Source organism: Carcharodon carcharias, chromosome 23, assembly GCF_017639515.1.
Source record: "Carcharodon carcharias isolate sCarCar2 chromosome 23, sCarCar2.pri, whole genome shotgun sequence".
NCBI classification, from domain to species: domain Eukaryota; kingdom Metazoa; phylum Chordata; class Chondrichthyes; order Lamniformes; family Lamnidae; genus Carcharodon; species Carcharodon carcharias.
The window spans coordinates 4,722,261-4,737,625 of NC_054489.1; positions in this window are offsets into that span (position 1 = coordinate 4,722,261).

Below are 15,365 nucleotides of genomic sequence, written 5' to 3' on the forward strand. Positions count from 1 at the left end.
CTAAACCCTACCCCATAACCCAAACCCCATACCTACACCCCCTAAACCCTACCCCATAACCCAAACCCCATACCTACACCCCCTAAACCCTACCCCATAACCCAAACCCCATACCTACACCCCCTAAATCCTACCCCATAACCCAAACCCTGCCCCATAACTCAAACCCTTTCCCCATAACCCAACACCCCCCCAAATCCTCTCCCCTAACCCAAGCCCCCTAAATTCTACCCCCTAACCTAAATCCTACCCCCAACACAAACCCTAACCCATAACCCAAATCCTACCCCATATCTCAAATCCTTCCCCATAACTCAAACCCTACCCCATAACCCAAACCCTTTCTCCATAACCCAACACCCCCCCAAATCGTACCCCCTAACCCAAACCCCCCAAATCCTACCCCCAACCCAAATCCTACCCCCATCACAAACCCTACCCCATAACCCAATCCCTACCCCATAATCCAAACCCGCCAAATCCTACCCCATAGCCCACACCTCCCCAAAATTTACCCCATAATCCAAACAAAACCTTACACCGTACCCCATAACCCAAAGCCCACCAGTAACCCAAACTCCAGACCCACAATCCCAAACTCTATCCTATAATCACTTTTAAAGTGGATCCAGGAGAACGTTTTGAGCCAGCACTTAGAACCTACAAGAGAAGGGCCAATACTGGACCTAATCTTGGGGAACGAAGCCAAGCAAGTGTTAGAAGTGTCAGTGGGGGAGCACTTCGAGGATAATGACCATAACTCTGTAAGATTTAAGGTAGTCATGGAAAAGGACAAAGATGGACCCGGAAGTAAAGATCCAATTTCCATATGATAAGACAGGATCTGGCCAAAGTGGACTGGGAGCAGCTACTTGTAGAAAAGTCTACATCTGACTGGTGGGAGTAATTCAAAAAGGAAATAGTGAGAGTTCAGGGCTAACATGTTCCCATAAAGGTGAAGGGTAGGATCAACAAGTCCAGGGAAACAAAAACAGAATTACCTGGAAAAACTCAGCAGGTCTGGCAGCATCGGCGGAGAAGAAAAGAGTTGACGTTTCGAGTCCTCATGACCCTTCGACAGAACTGGTCCAGGGAACCCTGGATGTCAAGGGATATAGAGGATTGGATAAGGAAGAAAAAGGAGGCTTATGGCAGATACAGAAGGCTGAAAACAACAGAGGCCCTAGAGGAGTATAGAAAGTATGGGGGGGTACTTAAAGAAGTAATTAGGAGAATGAAAAGGGGGCATGAAAAAACACTGGCGGGCAGATTAAAGGAAAATCCCAAGGCATTTTATAAATATATTATGGGCAGGAGAATAACCAGGGAAGAAGTAGGGCCCATTAGTGACCGAAGTGACAATCTGCATGCAGCCAGAGGGCGTAGGTGAGGTTTTGAATGATTACTTTCCATCTGTGTTGACTATGGAGAATGACGATGTAGGTGTAGAAATCAGGGAGGTGATTGTGATATATTTGAACAAATTAACATTGAAAGGGAAGGAGATATTAATGGTTTTAGCGGTAAATCCCCAGGCCCAGAGGAGATGTATCCCAGGTTGCTATGTGAGGCAAGGGAGGAGATTTCATGGGCTCTGGCACTAATTTTCAAATCCTCTCTGGCCACAGGAGAGGTGTCAGAGCAAACGTGGTACCAATTTCAAGAAGGGTAGTAGGGATAAACCAGATAATTACTGGCCAGTGAGTCTAACATCAGTGGTAGGGAAATTATTGGAAAAGTTCTGAAGGACAGGATTAACCTCCACTTGGAGAGGCAGGGATTAATCACGGATAGTCAGCATGGCTTTGTCAGGTAGAGATCAAGTCTAACAAATTTGATTGAATTTTTCGAGGAGGTGACTAGTTGTGTAGATGAGGGTAGTGCAGTTGACGTAGTCCACATGAACTTCAGTAAGGCTTTTGACAAAGTCCCGCATAGGAGACGGGTTAAGAAGGTCAGAGCTCATGGGTTCCAGGGCAATTTGGCAAATTAGATCCAAAATTGGCTTATTGGCAGGAGACAGAGGGTGATGGTCGAAGGTTGTTTTTGTGATTGGAAGCCTGTGATGAGTGGTGTACCACAGGGATCGATGCTGGGACCCTTGCTGTTTGTTGTGTACATGAATGATTTAGATGTGAATATAGGAGATATGATCAGTAAATTCGCAGATGACACAAAAATTGGTGGTGTCATAAATAGTGAGGAAGAAAGCCTTAGATTACAAGACAATATAGATGGGTGGGTAAGATGGGCAGAGCAGTGGCAAATGGAATTTAATCCTGAGAAGTGTGAGGTGATGCATTTTGGGAGGACTAACACGGCAAGGGAATACACAATGAATGGTAGGACCTCAGGAAGTACAGACGAACAGAGGGACCTTGGTATTCATGTCCATAGATCCCTGAAGGCAGCAGCATAGTTAGATAAGGTAGTTAAGAAGGCATATGGGATACTTGCCTTTATTAGCCGAGGCATAGAATATAAGAGCAGGGAGGTTATGTTTGAGCTGTACAAAATGCTAGTTAGGCCACAGCTGGAGTACTGTGTGCAGTTCTGGTCACCACATTATAGGAAGGATGTGATTGCACTGGAGGGGATGCAGAGGAGATTCACCAGGATGTTGCCTGGGATGAAACATTTAAGTTATAAAGACAGGTTGGATAGACTTAGGTTGTTTTCATTGGAGCAGAGAAGACTGAGGGGCGACCTGATCGAAGTGTACAAGATTATGAGGGGCATGGACAGGGTGGATAGGGAGTAGCTGTTCCCCTTAGTTGAAGGGTCAGTCACAAGGGGACATAAGTTCAAGGTGAGGGGCAGGAGGTTTAGGGGGGATGTGAGGAAAAACTTTTTTACCCAGAGGGTGGTGACAGTCTGGAATGCGCTGCCTGGGAGGGTGGTGGAGGCAGGTTGCCTCACATCCATTAAAAAGTACCTGGATGAGCACTTGGCACATCATAACATTCAAGGCTATGGGCCAAGTGCTGGTAAATGGGATTAGGTAGGTAGGTCAGGTGTTTCTCATGAGTTGGTGCAGACTCGATGGGCCGAAGGGCCTCTTCTGCACTGTATGATTCTGTGATTCTGTGGAGTACTGTGTGCAGTTCTGATCGCCTCACTATAGGAAGGATGTGATTGCACTGGAGAGGGCGCAGAGGAGAATGTTGCCTGGGCTGGAGCATTTCAGTTGTGAAGAGAGACTGGATAGGCTTAGGGTTATTTTCCTTAGAGCAGAGAAAGCTGAGGGGGGATCCTGATAGAGGTTTACACAATTATGAGGAGCATAGATAGGGTAGATAGGAAGAAACTTTTCCCCTTAGCAGAGGTGTCAATAACCAGGGGGCGTCGATTTAAGGTTAGGGGCAGAATGTTTAGAGGGGATTTGAGGATGGGTTTTTTCACCCAGAGGGTGGTTGGAATCTGGAACACACGGCCTGAGGAGGTGGTAGAGGCAGGAACCCTCACAACATTTAAGAAGTATTTAGATGAGCACTTGAAACACCAGAGCATACAGGACTATGGGCCAAGTGCTGGAAAGTGGGATTAGAATAGATAGGTGCTTGATGGCTGGCACGGACACGATGGGCCGAAGGGCCTGTTTCTGTGCTGTATAACTCTATGATTCTAACCCAAACCTTTCCCACTCTAAACCCTACCTCTCAGCCCATAACTCAAACCTTACCCCAAAACCCAAATCCACACCCTGCCTCATAACCCCCACACTACCCTGTAACCTAAAACCACACCCTACACCCCAAACACTACCCCCTACCCACCCAAACCCTGCCCTATAAGGCAAACTCCACACCCTACCCCCCAAACCTTATCCTATAACCCAAACCCACTACCATTAATACTCCCTTTGTCTTGTGTCCATGACATCTTTGTCAATCCCTGCTGAGCTCCCACCTATCCCTGATCTTCCATTTTGCTCTACCTGCTCCAGCCCCTCTTAAACAGGATAAAATCCATCACATTTCTACTTCTCTTTAGCTCTGAAGTAGAGTCATACGGATTTGAAACATTAACTCTGGTTGGAATCGTATGGTAATGGGCGGGAGAAAGAACATCTAACTCGTTGGCTGCATTGGTAGATTTTCACGCCATTGCGTCTCAATACCACCTCATTCCTGCCATTTTCTGATCCCGCCACCCCCACCCCCCCCCCCCCCCACCCCCCCCGCCCCCCCGCCCCCCCCCAGCCATACCATCACCTCGCCACTTGCTCACGCTGGGCACCATCTTTAAAGTGCAGCCACGCGCACAGTCTCAGTGCCGCCAGCCAGGGTCGCTGCACAGAAGACATGGCCCCTAAAGGCAAGAAGACTGCAGCCTCCCCTGATTCAGTGATGCGTCCCTTGAACACCTTTTGGACACTGTGGAGGCCCCCCTACCTGTCCTCTACCCCCACTCTGGGTGAAGGCCAGCAAGTAAGGTGACATATCCAGCATGGAAGCAGTGGTCAGTGCCAACACCTTGCAAAAGTGGACTGCCAACCAGTGCCAAAAGAGGATGAATGATCCATTCTGTTCTGCCAGGGTAAGTCACTCTTCTCATCACTCTCAACTCACACACTGTCATCTGGCTGGGAAGGCCTCCTGCTTACATTCTCTCCATCTGTATTCATGCAGGACAAGCTGGCACACAACAGGGGGAGGTCGCAGACAGGTGGAGGAATGCCTGAAATCAAGGTCCTCACGGACTTTGAAAACAGAGCCATCCAGCTGGCCAGCGAGGATCTGGACCAGTCCTGTGCTGTCGGTGAGGCCGGCGCTGCTCTACCATGTGAGGATCCAGCAGTGCAACATCCATCAGGCAACCATGCTGTGAGTGATGTATCATGTTTCATAGGCCCCTGCCATGCACTAATTATCTGCCCTTGCTTTCACAGGTACATCTGGGAAAAAGCCAAGGGAGTCCACAACCCAGGTCCTTGACTCAAGTCCCGAAGACCTCAGAAGAGTAATCTGCCAAGATCCATCACAGCGCTCACCCACACCCTCCACCAGAGCAGAGACACACACCTTGGTGAGACCTAGCTTTACAGTAGCCTCAGGATCACAATCTGATGAGCACATCACACTGTCTGATCCACAGCAGGTGGCAGCAGAGACTTCCCAGGTTTCCGGCACTTGGGGGACTGCTGGAGGCCAGAAATTTGCTGAGTCCGAGTCAGATGATGAGCCTCTGGACTCAGTTATAGGGGGAGGAGGTGATATAATGGTATTGTCATTGGGCTGGTATTCCAGAAACCCGGGATAATGCTCTGGGGACCTGGGCTCAAATCCTACCATGGCAGATGGTGAAATTTGAATTCAATAAAAATATGGAATCAAACTCACATCCCATAAACGAATAAATTTTTTTAAAGTTGCTGGAGTTGTGAAGGCAAGCTTGGGAACATCAGACATGATGGAGAAGTCCGTCCATCTTCAGTCTGAGGTGATAGTGCCAATGTGCCAGTGCACCAAGGTCAACATTGGCAGGATGGCGGCAGCCATGGAGACCTTGGTCCAGGACATTGGTCCTGGACCAAGGCTGCACGGGCTGAACTCTGCTGATGCCAGAGTTGGCCTCCAACAGTATCAGCACAAGAGGCCTGCAGGGCAGCTCAATCTCACTCCAGCTTTCCCTTCTCCGCAAGGAGTCAGCCACGGGCCCTCGGGCACCCATAGGTAGGAGGATCAGCAGGTGCACCCTCCGGCACCATCCACCCAGGTGATTCATGCAGTGTCCAGCCCATCTGAATCCCCTCTTCCTGTGACTCCAGCAAACCCAGCTCCACAGGCTGTGGAAGGTGCCACAGAACAGGCCCCTGAAAGCAGGCCAGAGCCCTCTAGGTCCCAGCCTTCCAGAGGACATCTGTCAAGGTCATCACAGACAGGGTGTAACACTCAGCAGGCTGCCTTCATCTCCGCTGTGGATGTGGGGCGAGCACCAAGACATAGCAGCAGGGTTAGGAAGGTTAAAAAGATGTAATTGAACAGCCTGGCCACAGGTGTTAATCACTAATACATAATGTTCACTTTGTTAATAAATTCCCAAGAATGTCTCCCTGCCTATGGCTCCGTGTTATGATGAGCAGTGTCACGCAGATGTGAAACCTTGGTCCTGCACAAGATAAAGGCAGGTGTCTCAGTCCAGGGCCTCTTCCCTGTGCTTTGTGCAACCTTCCCAGCACACTGATGGCGCACATTCACTGTCACTGGACACATCAGTCACGCCTGCATCTCGATGGGGCTTATCATTGCTGCCAGAATGTCCTGGGCTGGCAGCACAGAGTTCCACCTTTCTCTCTCTCGCTCTCAGCACTTTCTGGGGTGTGGCTGGCCCCCCCCAATCTCATTAGCGTAGTCCTGGAGGGTGCCATAGGATCAGGAGATGTTAAGGTTTCCCTGCTGCATCTCCATCATGTGACCCTGTTCACGGAACACAAGCGAGCTGCCATCAGACAGATAGGAGTCAGACATTCACATTAGCCATGTGAGGATTTATGGAGTGTCTCCACTGCATGTCATCATCATCCTCCTGGAATGTAGGGGCTATAGGCATCCACTGCGTCTCCATGACAGGAGCCATACCACAGAGAGTATGTGCACTGCAATCAGCCAGACAGGAGTCCAACATTCACAGATGCAATGTGAGGATCTATGGTGTCTCCTCACTGCATGTCATTATCATCCTCCACGAGTCTAGCAGCTATGAGGGCCTTCTAAGTGTGGTGGCCTCATCTGGCCAGTGCAATGGCCTCGTCCCTGTCATTCTCGCCTTTGAGGACCTCCTTGCCCTTATCCCTGTCAACGTCCTCCTCATCAGAGGAGACGTGCAGCTCCTCCACTTCCGTGTCAGCCAGCCGCTCTCCCTGTTGCAGCACCAGGTTGTAAAGGGTGTAATAGACGATGACAATGCATGACACCCACTGTGGACTATATTGCAGGGCCCCACCAGACTGGTCCAGGCACTGGAGCCTCATTTTCAATATTCCGATGGTTTGCTCTACCAAGGTGCGAGTTGTAGCATGAGCCTCATTGTACCTTCTCTCTGCTGCAGGCTGAGGCCACTGCACAGGCATCATCAGACACATCCTCTGCGGGTAGCCCTTGTCCCTGAGGAACAATTCCTGCAGCCTCTGTGGACCCAGGAAGATGTCAGGGATCTGCGCCAACTGAGAATGTAGAATTGTGGACATTCCCTGGGAATCATATGCAGGTCTGCAGGGTGTGTTTGTGGTGGTTGCACCACCAGCTGAACATTCAGTGAATGGAAGCCGTTGCAGTTGACATAGTTAACTGCTTGTTGCCTTGGAGATCTGAGCATCACATGAATGCAGTCGATGGCACCTTGCACCAGTGGGAAACCTGAGATCTGGACAAATCCCAGCGCTCTTGCTACCTGGCTTTCCTGATCCCAGGTGAAATGCATCCCTTTAACAAAGCCTAGCATTTCTAATCAGAATGTTAAAGAAGTGTTAACAGCATCAGGGGATAAGAATTTGAGGAACAAAAAGCAAATAGTCTTAAAGTTACATTGACAATTTGCTCACTCCTTTTGTCACAGTTAAAAAATCCTACTAAAGGATGCAGGGGTACACAAAGCTTATTGAAGAAATAATGAAAAATATGGTATATGAATAAAGTATCAGAGGACACCATAACAGCTCATTGTAAGCCTCCCATTAGCACGAGATTTTAAATCCATAGCTACTATTTCATTAAAGGTGTGGGACAAGGACAGAAACATTTTCATTTTATGAAAATGGCAACAAGATTCAGTCTGTCCACGGTAATACATGGTCAAGGCAAAAGAATGATTGTGGATAAAATCATGGAAAAATGGAAAGGGACCAGACTGGGCACTGGCTAAGTTCCTAACTGATAATGGAGGGATGTGGATGGAGGAGCAGGCAGAATTTGCCAATAATAAAATTAGAGACATGTACAAAAATATGAACATTGTCGTGATGAACACTGCAGCTCGGATTTGTGAAAGAAATCACACGTTAATTGATTAGGCGCTTCACAAGATCTTAGTTGACCAACCAAATTGTAAATTAACATCTGCTCTGGCAATGGGCAGTCACAGAATCACACAGTGCAGAAGAGGCCCTTCGGCCCATCGAGTCTGCACCGACACGTGAGAAACACCTGACCTACCTACCTAATCCCATTTACCAGCACTTGGCCCATAGCCTTGAATGTTATGATGTGCCAAGTGCTCATCCAGGTATTTTTTAAAGGATGTGAGGCAACCCGCCTCCACCACCCTCCCAGGCAGTGCATTCCAGACCGTCACCACCCTCTGGGTAAAACTGTTTTTCCTCACATCCCCCCTAAACCTCCTGCCCCTCACCTTGAACTTATGCCCCCTTGTGACTGACCCTTCAACTAAGGGGAACAGCTGCTCCCTATCCACCCTGTCCATGCCCCTCATAATCTTGTACACTTCGATCAGGTCGCCCCTCAGTCTTCTCTGCTCCAATGAAAACAACCCAAGTCTATCCAACCTCTCTTCATAACTTAAATGTTTCATCCCAGGCAACATTCTGGTGAATCTCCTCTGCACCCCCTCCAGTGCAATCACAAACTTCCTATAATGCGGCAATCAGAACTACACTCAGTACTCCAGCTGTGGCCTCACCAAGGCTCTATACAACTCCAACATGACCTCCCTACTTTTGTAATCTATGCCTTGATTGATAAAGACAAGTGTCCCATATGCCTTTTTCACCACCCCACTAACATGCCCCTCTGCCTTCAGAGATCTATGGACACACACGCCAAGGTCCCTTTGTTCCTCAGAACTTCCTAGTGTCATGCCGTTCATTGAATACTTCCTTGTCAAATTACTCCTTCCAAAGTGTATCACCTCACACTTTTCAGGGTTAAATTCTATCTGCTCTTATCTGCCCATTTTACCGTCATGTCTATATCTTCCTGTAGCCCAAGACACTCAACCTCACTGTTAACCACCCGGCCAATCTTTGTGTCATCCACAAACTTACTAATCCTACCCCCCACATAGTCATCTATGTCATTTATATAAATGACAAATAATAGGGGACCGAGCATAGATCTCATGTCCATGTGAAGAATTCACTTAAAATTGTTGGGGGGGTTCTAATTCATAACAGTTGGTCTGTGGGAAATATCCAAAAATAATTTTGGTAATGTGTGATCATGCCCCGGCCTTGAAATGGAGTACAATTAGTTCCCCTTTCCTGCACACTTGAATTTCCTACATACAGGAATAAGGGCATTCATCAAGGCAGAAGTCTCAAAACATTTGGTGGTCCTTATGGCATTGCATAAGACCATCAGAAATAAACATTAATTCTGGGGAGTTAGTATACTATAAAGAGATGGACAGAAAGAATGGAAAGGTCCCTGCATAAAGTGATAGGTTGTGATGGGAAGACATTTATTCTCCAACAGCGTAGTCAAACCATTAGGATACTGCTGAAAATAGAGAGATGCTATCAAAGCTTCTCAACTTGCACTGCTCAGGACAGTTACGCAAAATAAGCTAACAGTAAAGGGACAACAGTTTATACTGCATGAGAAGAGAGTGCTGATTGGCTGGCAAGTGGACTCTGATTGGTGGAGGCGTTGTCATGGCAAATGGAGAACGGTTAGCTGCCAAGCTTTGTTTCAAATTCAAACAAGGCAGGTTGACTCTGATTGGTCAAGGTGTTGCCATGGGGAATGAACCAGGGAATGGCTGTCCCTCAAGCTTTTGTTTAGTTGGAAAAGACGCAATGCGTGGACATGCTCCTTCTGTCTGCAAAGGACAGGACCCTGTGTGTGAATATATGTGGCTTCTGGGATGTGCAGGCCAGCCACACTGCGAGCTTGAGTGATAATCTTAAATTGTGCTGAGAATCACTCTGAAAACCAATCAGGATGGTTTAGCAATTGTCCAATCGCAGAATAACATCTAATGTTGGACACTTTATTTTGAGTGTTACAAGCACCGGCTGGTTGGGTATGGTCAGTGCTTTGCCTGTTGTGAACAGCCAAAGGGACATGTTGTTTGATACGATCCACATGTCATTGGGATCTACGGCCTACAAACCTGGCATCACACCGACACTGAAATTCATATACCACATTACTCATTTGTGTGATAGGCAGAAAGTCTTTTGGGCAGCATCCTGTTAGTAGAGAATACCATTTATGTTGCTTCTCCATAGTAACAGTGTGCAATGACTACTTTCACCTGTTGCTCAATTTTTTGAGACACCTTATGCTTCCAGTGTAATCTGAGGTAGACTGGGCACTTTTCAGGATGAAACTGGCAGCATTAAGTAAGTTTGCATGAAATATAGTGAACAACAATTGACAAGGATGTTTGTGAGAGTTGGGTCTAGATGGGATCAATGAGGGAATGACACCTAACCTCCTACCCCTTGCATATTTCTGATACATAGATAATATTTTCACTATATTTGAATCCGCAGCTGCACATCAAAATTTCCTGACAGACTTTTTTTTATTCATTCATGGGATGTGGGCTTCGCTGGCTGGGCCGGCATTTATTGCCCATCCCTAATTGCCCTTGAGAATATAGTGGTGAGCCGCTTTCTTGAACCACTGCAGTCCATGTGAAGTAGGTACACCCACAGCGCTGATAGGAAGGGAGTTCCAGGATTTTGACCCAGCGACAGTGAAGGAACAGCGATATATTTCCAAGTCAGGATGGTCAGTGACTTGGAGGGGAGATTCCAGGTGGTGGTGTTCCCATGTGCCCACTGCCCTTGTCCTCCTAGATGGTATTGATTGTGGGCTTGGAAGGTGCTGCAGAAGGAGCCTTGGTAAATTCCTGCAGTGCTTCATGTAGATGGTATACACTACTGCTACTGTGCGTTGATGGAGGAGGGAGTGAATGTTTGTGGATGTGGTGGCAATCAAGCGGGCTGCTTTGTCCTGGAGGATGTCAAGCTTCTTGAATGTTGTGGGAGCTGTATTCATCCAGGCAAGTGGGGTGTATACCATCACACTCCAGACTTGTGCCTTACAGATGATGGACAGGTGTTGGGGAGTCAGGAGGTGGGTTACTCGTCGCACGATTCCTATCCTCTTACAAAAACAGAATTACCTGGAAAAACTCAGCAGGTCTGATAGCATCGGCGGAGAAGAAAGGAGTTGACGTTTCGAGTCCTCATGACCCTTCAACAGAACTAGGTGAATCCAAGGAGAGGGGTGAAATATAAGCTGGTTTATGGGGCGGGCGGTGGGGGGTTGGGTGGGGGGAGAGGAGTGGAGGGGGGGTCTGGTTGTAGGGACAAGCAAGCAGTGATAGGAGCAGATCATCAAAAGATGTCACAGACAAAAGAACACAGGTGTTGAAGGTGGTGATATTATCTAAACAAATGTGCTAATTAAGAATGGATGGTACGGCACTCAAGGTACAGCTCTAGTGGGGTTGGAGGGGGGCATAAAAGATTTAAAAATAATGGAAATAGGTGGGAAAAGAAAAATCTATATAAATTATTGGAAAGAACAAAAGGAAGGGGGAAGAAACAGAAAGGGGGTGGGGATGGAGGAGGGAGTTCAAGATCTAAAGTTGTTGAATTCAATATTCAGTCTGGAAGGCTGTAAAGTGCCTAGTCGGAAGATGAGGTGCTGTTCCTCCAGTTTGCATTGGGCTTCACTGGAACAATGCAGCAAGCCAAGGACAGACATGTGGGCAAGAGAGCAGGGTGGAGTGTTAAAATGGCAAGCGACAGGGAGGTTTGGGTCATTCTTTCGGACAGACCGCAGGTGTTCTGCAAAGCGATCGCCCAGTTTATGTTTGGTCTCTCCAATGTAGTGGAGACCACATTGGGAGCAACGAATGCAGTAGACTAAGTTGGTGGAAATGCAAGTGAAATGCTGCTTCACTTGAAAGGACTGTTTGGGCTCTTCGTCAGTGAGGAGAGAGGAAGTGAAGGGGCAGATGTTGCATCTTTTGTGTGGGCATGGGGAGGTGCCATAGGTAGGGCTTGAGGAGTAGGGGGTGATGGAGGAGTGGATCAAGGTGTGCCAGAGGGAATGATCCCTACAGAATGCCACCGGGGGGTGAAGGGAAGATGTGTTTGGTGGTGGCATCATGCTGGAGTTGGCGGAAATGGCGGAGGATGATCCTTTGAATGCGGAGGCTGGTGGGGTAATAAGTGAGGACAAGGGGGACCCTATCATGTTTCTGGGAGGGAGGAGAAGGCATGAGGGCGGATGCGCGGGAGATGGGCCGGACACAGTTGAGGGCCCTGTCAACGACCCTGGGTGGAAAACCTCGGTTAAGGAAGAAGGAGGACATGTCAGAGGAACTGTTTTTGAAGGTAGCATCATCAGAACAGATGCGACAGAGGCGAAGGAACAGAGAGAATGGGATGGATTCCCTACAGGAAGCGGGGTGTGAGGAGCTGTAGTCAAGGTAGCTGTGAGAGTCGGTAGGCTTGTAATGGATATTGGTGGACAGTCTATCACCAGAGATTGAGACAGAGAGGTCAAGGAAGGGAAGGGAAGTGTCAGAGATGGACCATGTGAAAATGATGGAGGGATGGAGATTGGAAGCAAAATTAATAAATTTTTCCCAAGTCCCGACGAGAGCTTGAAGCAGCACCAAAGTACCGGATGTACCGGAGAAAGAGTTGTGGAAGGGGGCCGGAGTAGGACTGGAACAAGGAATGTTCCACATACCCCATAAAGAGACAGGCATAGCTGGGGCCCATGTGGGTACCCATAGCCACACCTTTTATTTGGAGGAAGTGAGAGGAGTTGAAGGAGAAATTGTTCAGTGTGAGAACAAGTTCAGCCAGATGGAGGAGAGTAGTGGTGCATGGGGATTGTTCGGGCCTCTGTTCGAGGAAGAAGCTAAGGGCCCTCAGACCATCCTGGTGGGGGATGGAGATGTAGAGGGATTGGGCATCCATCGTGAAGAGGAAGCAGTTGGGGCCAGGGAACTGGAAATTGTTGATGTGACGTAAGGTGTCAGAGGAATCACGGATGTAGATGGGAAGGGACTGGACAAGGGGAGAGAGAAGGGAGTCAAGATAACGAGAAATGAGTTCCATGGGGCAGGAGCAAGCTGACACGATCAGTCTACCGGGACAGTTCTGTTTATGGATTTTGGGTAGGAGGTAGAAGTGGGCTGTCCAAGGTTGGGCGACTATCAAGTTGGAAGCTGTGGGAGGAAGATCTCCAGAGGAGATAAGGTCAGTGACAGTCCTGGAAACAATGGCTTGATGTTTAGTGGTGGGGTCATGGTCCAGGGAGAGGTAGGAGGAAGTGTCTGCGAGTTGACGCTCAGCCTTCACGAGGTAGAGGTCAGTGCGCCAGACAACAACAGCACCACCCTTGTCAGCGGGTTTGATGACAATGTTGGGGTTGGATGCCTCAACAAGAAACGTTTTCGCTTTCTCTCTAGTGCTAAGGAACGCAAGCTCCAACAACTCAGCTTCACCTGCTCCACCCCCCTTAAACAGTATAAATGTCATCACATTTCTACTTCTCTTTAGCTCTGAAGAATGTTAAGTCTGTCTTCCTCTCCACAGATGAAATTTGGAGTTCATTGAAAAATGAAATTTAAGGGTAGGAAATAGTTATGAGCAAGGAGATACTAAGAATATTGTAGAAGAGCAGCTTGAAGTCAGGAGCATCAGAGTATGGTGATGGCTACCTCAATTTTACTCAGACTTAAGTTAGACTTCATGCTTTACATCATTTTATACTATACTCTGCACAACGCCATGGTGTACTACGCACATGATACACTGTGGAGTTAAACGTATTTAGTATATAGAGAACAAACATGTTTTATATATATTCCATGTATTACATTGACCGATTGAAATTTATCATTTTTATTCCTTTGCTGATCCTTAAGAAGGGCATTCATAGAATCATAGATTGGTTACAGCATAGAAGGAGGCCATTTGGCCTGGGTGTCTGTGCTGGTTCTCTGTAATATGTACCCAGCTAGTCCCACTTATCTGGTTTCTCCCCATAGCCCTGCAATTTTTTCTCTTCTAAGAATTATCCAATTCTCTTTTGAAAACCAAAATTGAACCTGCCTCCACCACACTCTCATATAACTTGCTCAATACATAACATAATTGAGTACAATGTAGTATGTGTGTATTAAACCAGGCCATGTTGTACAGAGTAGGGCATATGACACCTTATATAGTCAGAGCATAATTGAGGCAGCCAAAACCATACTCTCCACTACTGATGCTTCTCACTTTAAGCTGCTCTTCTACAATATTCTAGATATCTCTTTCTTCCTGATCACTTCCATCTCAGACACCTTAAACTGGTTCTCGATCCTTCCACCAAAGGGAACAATTTCTCCATATCTACTCTGCCAGACCCTTCATGATTTTGAACACTGCTATAAGATTTCTTTTCAACCTTCTTTTCTCTAAAGAGAACAGCCCCAGCTTCTCCAAACTATCCACATAATGGAAGTCCCTCATCCCCAGAACCATTCCCATAAGTTATTTTCTGCACCCTCTCCAATGTCTTCACATCCCTTTTAAAGCATGATGCCCAGATTTGGATGGTGGTTGAAGGTTGGTTTTGCGATTGGAAGCCTGTGATGAGTGATGTACCTCAGGGATCGGTGCTGGACCCTTGCTGTTTGTAGTGTACATTAATGATTTAGCCATGAATATAGGAGGTATGATCAGTAAGTTTGCAGATGACACAAAAGTTGGTGGTGCCATAAATAGTGAGGAGGAAAGCCTTAGATTACAGGATTATATAGATGGGTGGGTAAGATGGGCAGAGCAGTGGTAAATGGAATTTAATCCTGAGAACTGTGATGCATTTTGGGAGGATTAACACTGCCAGGTTATACTGGATAAAAACAAAAGACTGCGTATGCTGGAAATCCAAAACAAAAACAGAATTATCTGGAAAAACTCAGCAGGTCTGGCAGCATTGGTGGAGAAGAAAAGAGTTGACGTTTCGAGTCCTCATGACCCTTCAACAGAACTGAGGTTATATTGAAGCTGTATAAAACACTAGTTAGGTCACAGCTGCAGCACTGTGTGCATTTCTAGTCACCACGCAAAAGGGAGGATGTGATTGCACTGGAGAGGGTGCAGAGGAGATTCACCAGGATGTTGCCTGGGCTGGAGCATTTCAGCTATGAAGAGAGACTGGATAGACTTTGAGTTGTTTTCCTTAGAGCAGAGAAGGCTGAGGGGGGGACCTGATAGAAGTATACAAAATTATGAGGAACATAGATAGGGTAGATAGGAAGAAACTTTTCCCCTTAGTGGAGGTGTCAATAACCAGGGACCATAGATTTAAGGTAAGAGGCAGGAGATTTAGAGGGGATTTAAGAAAAAAAAATTTCACCCAGAGTGTGGTTGGAATCTT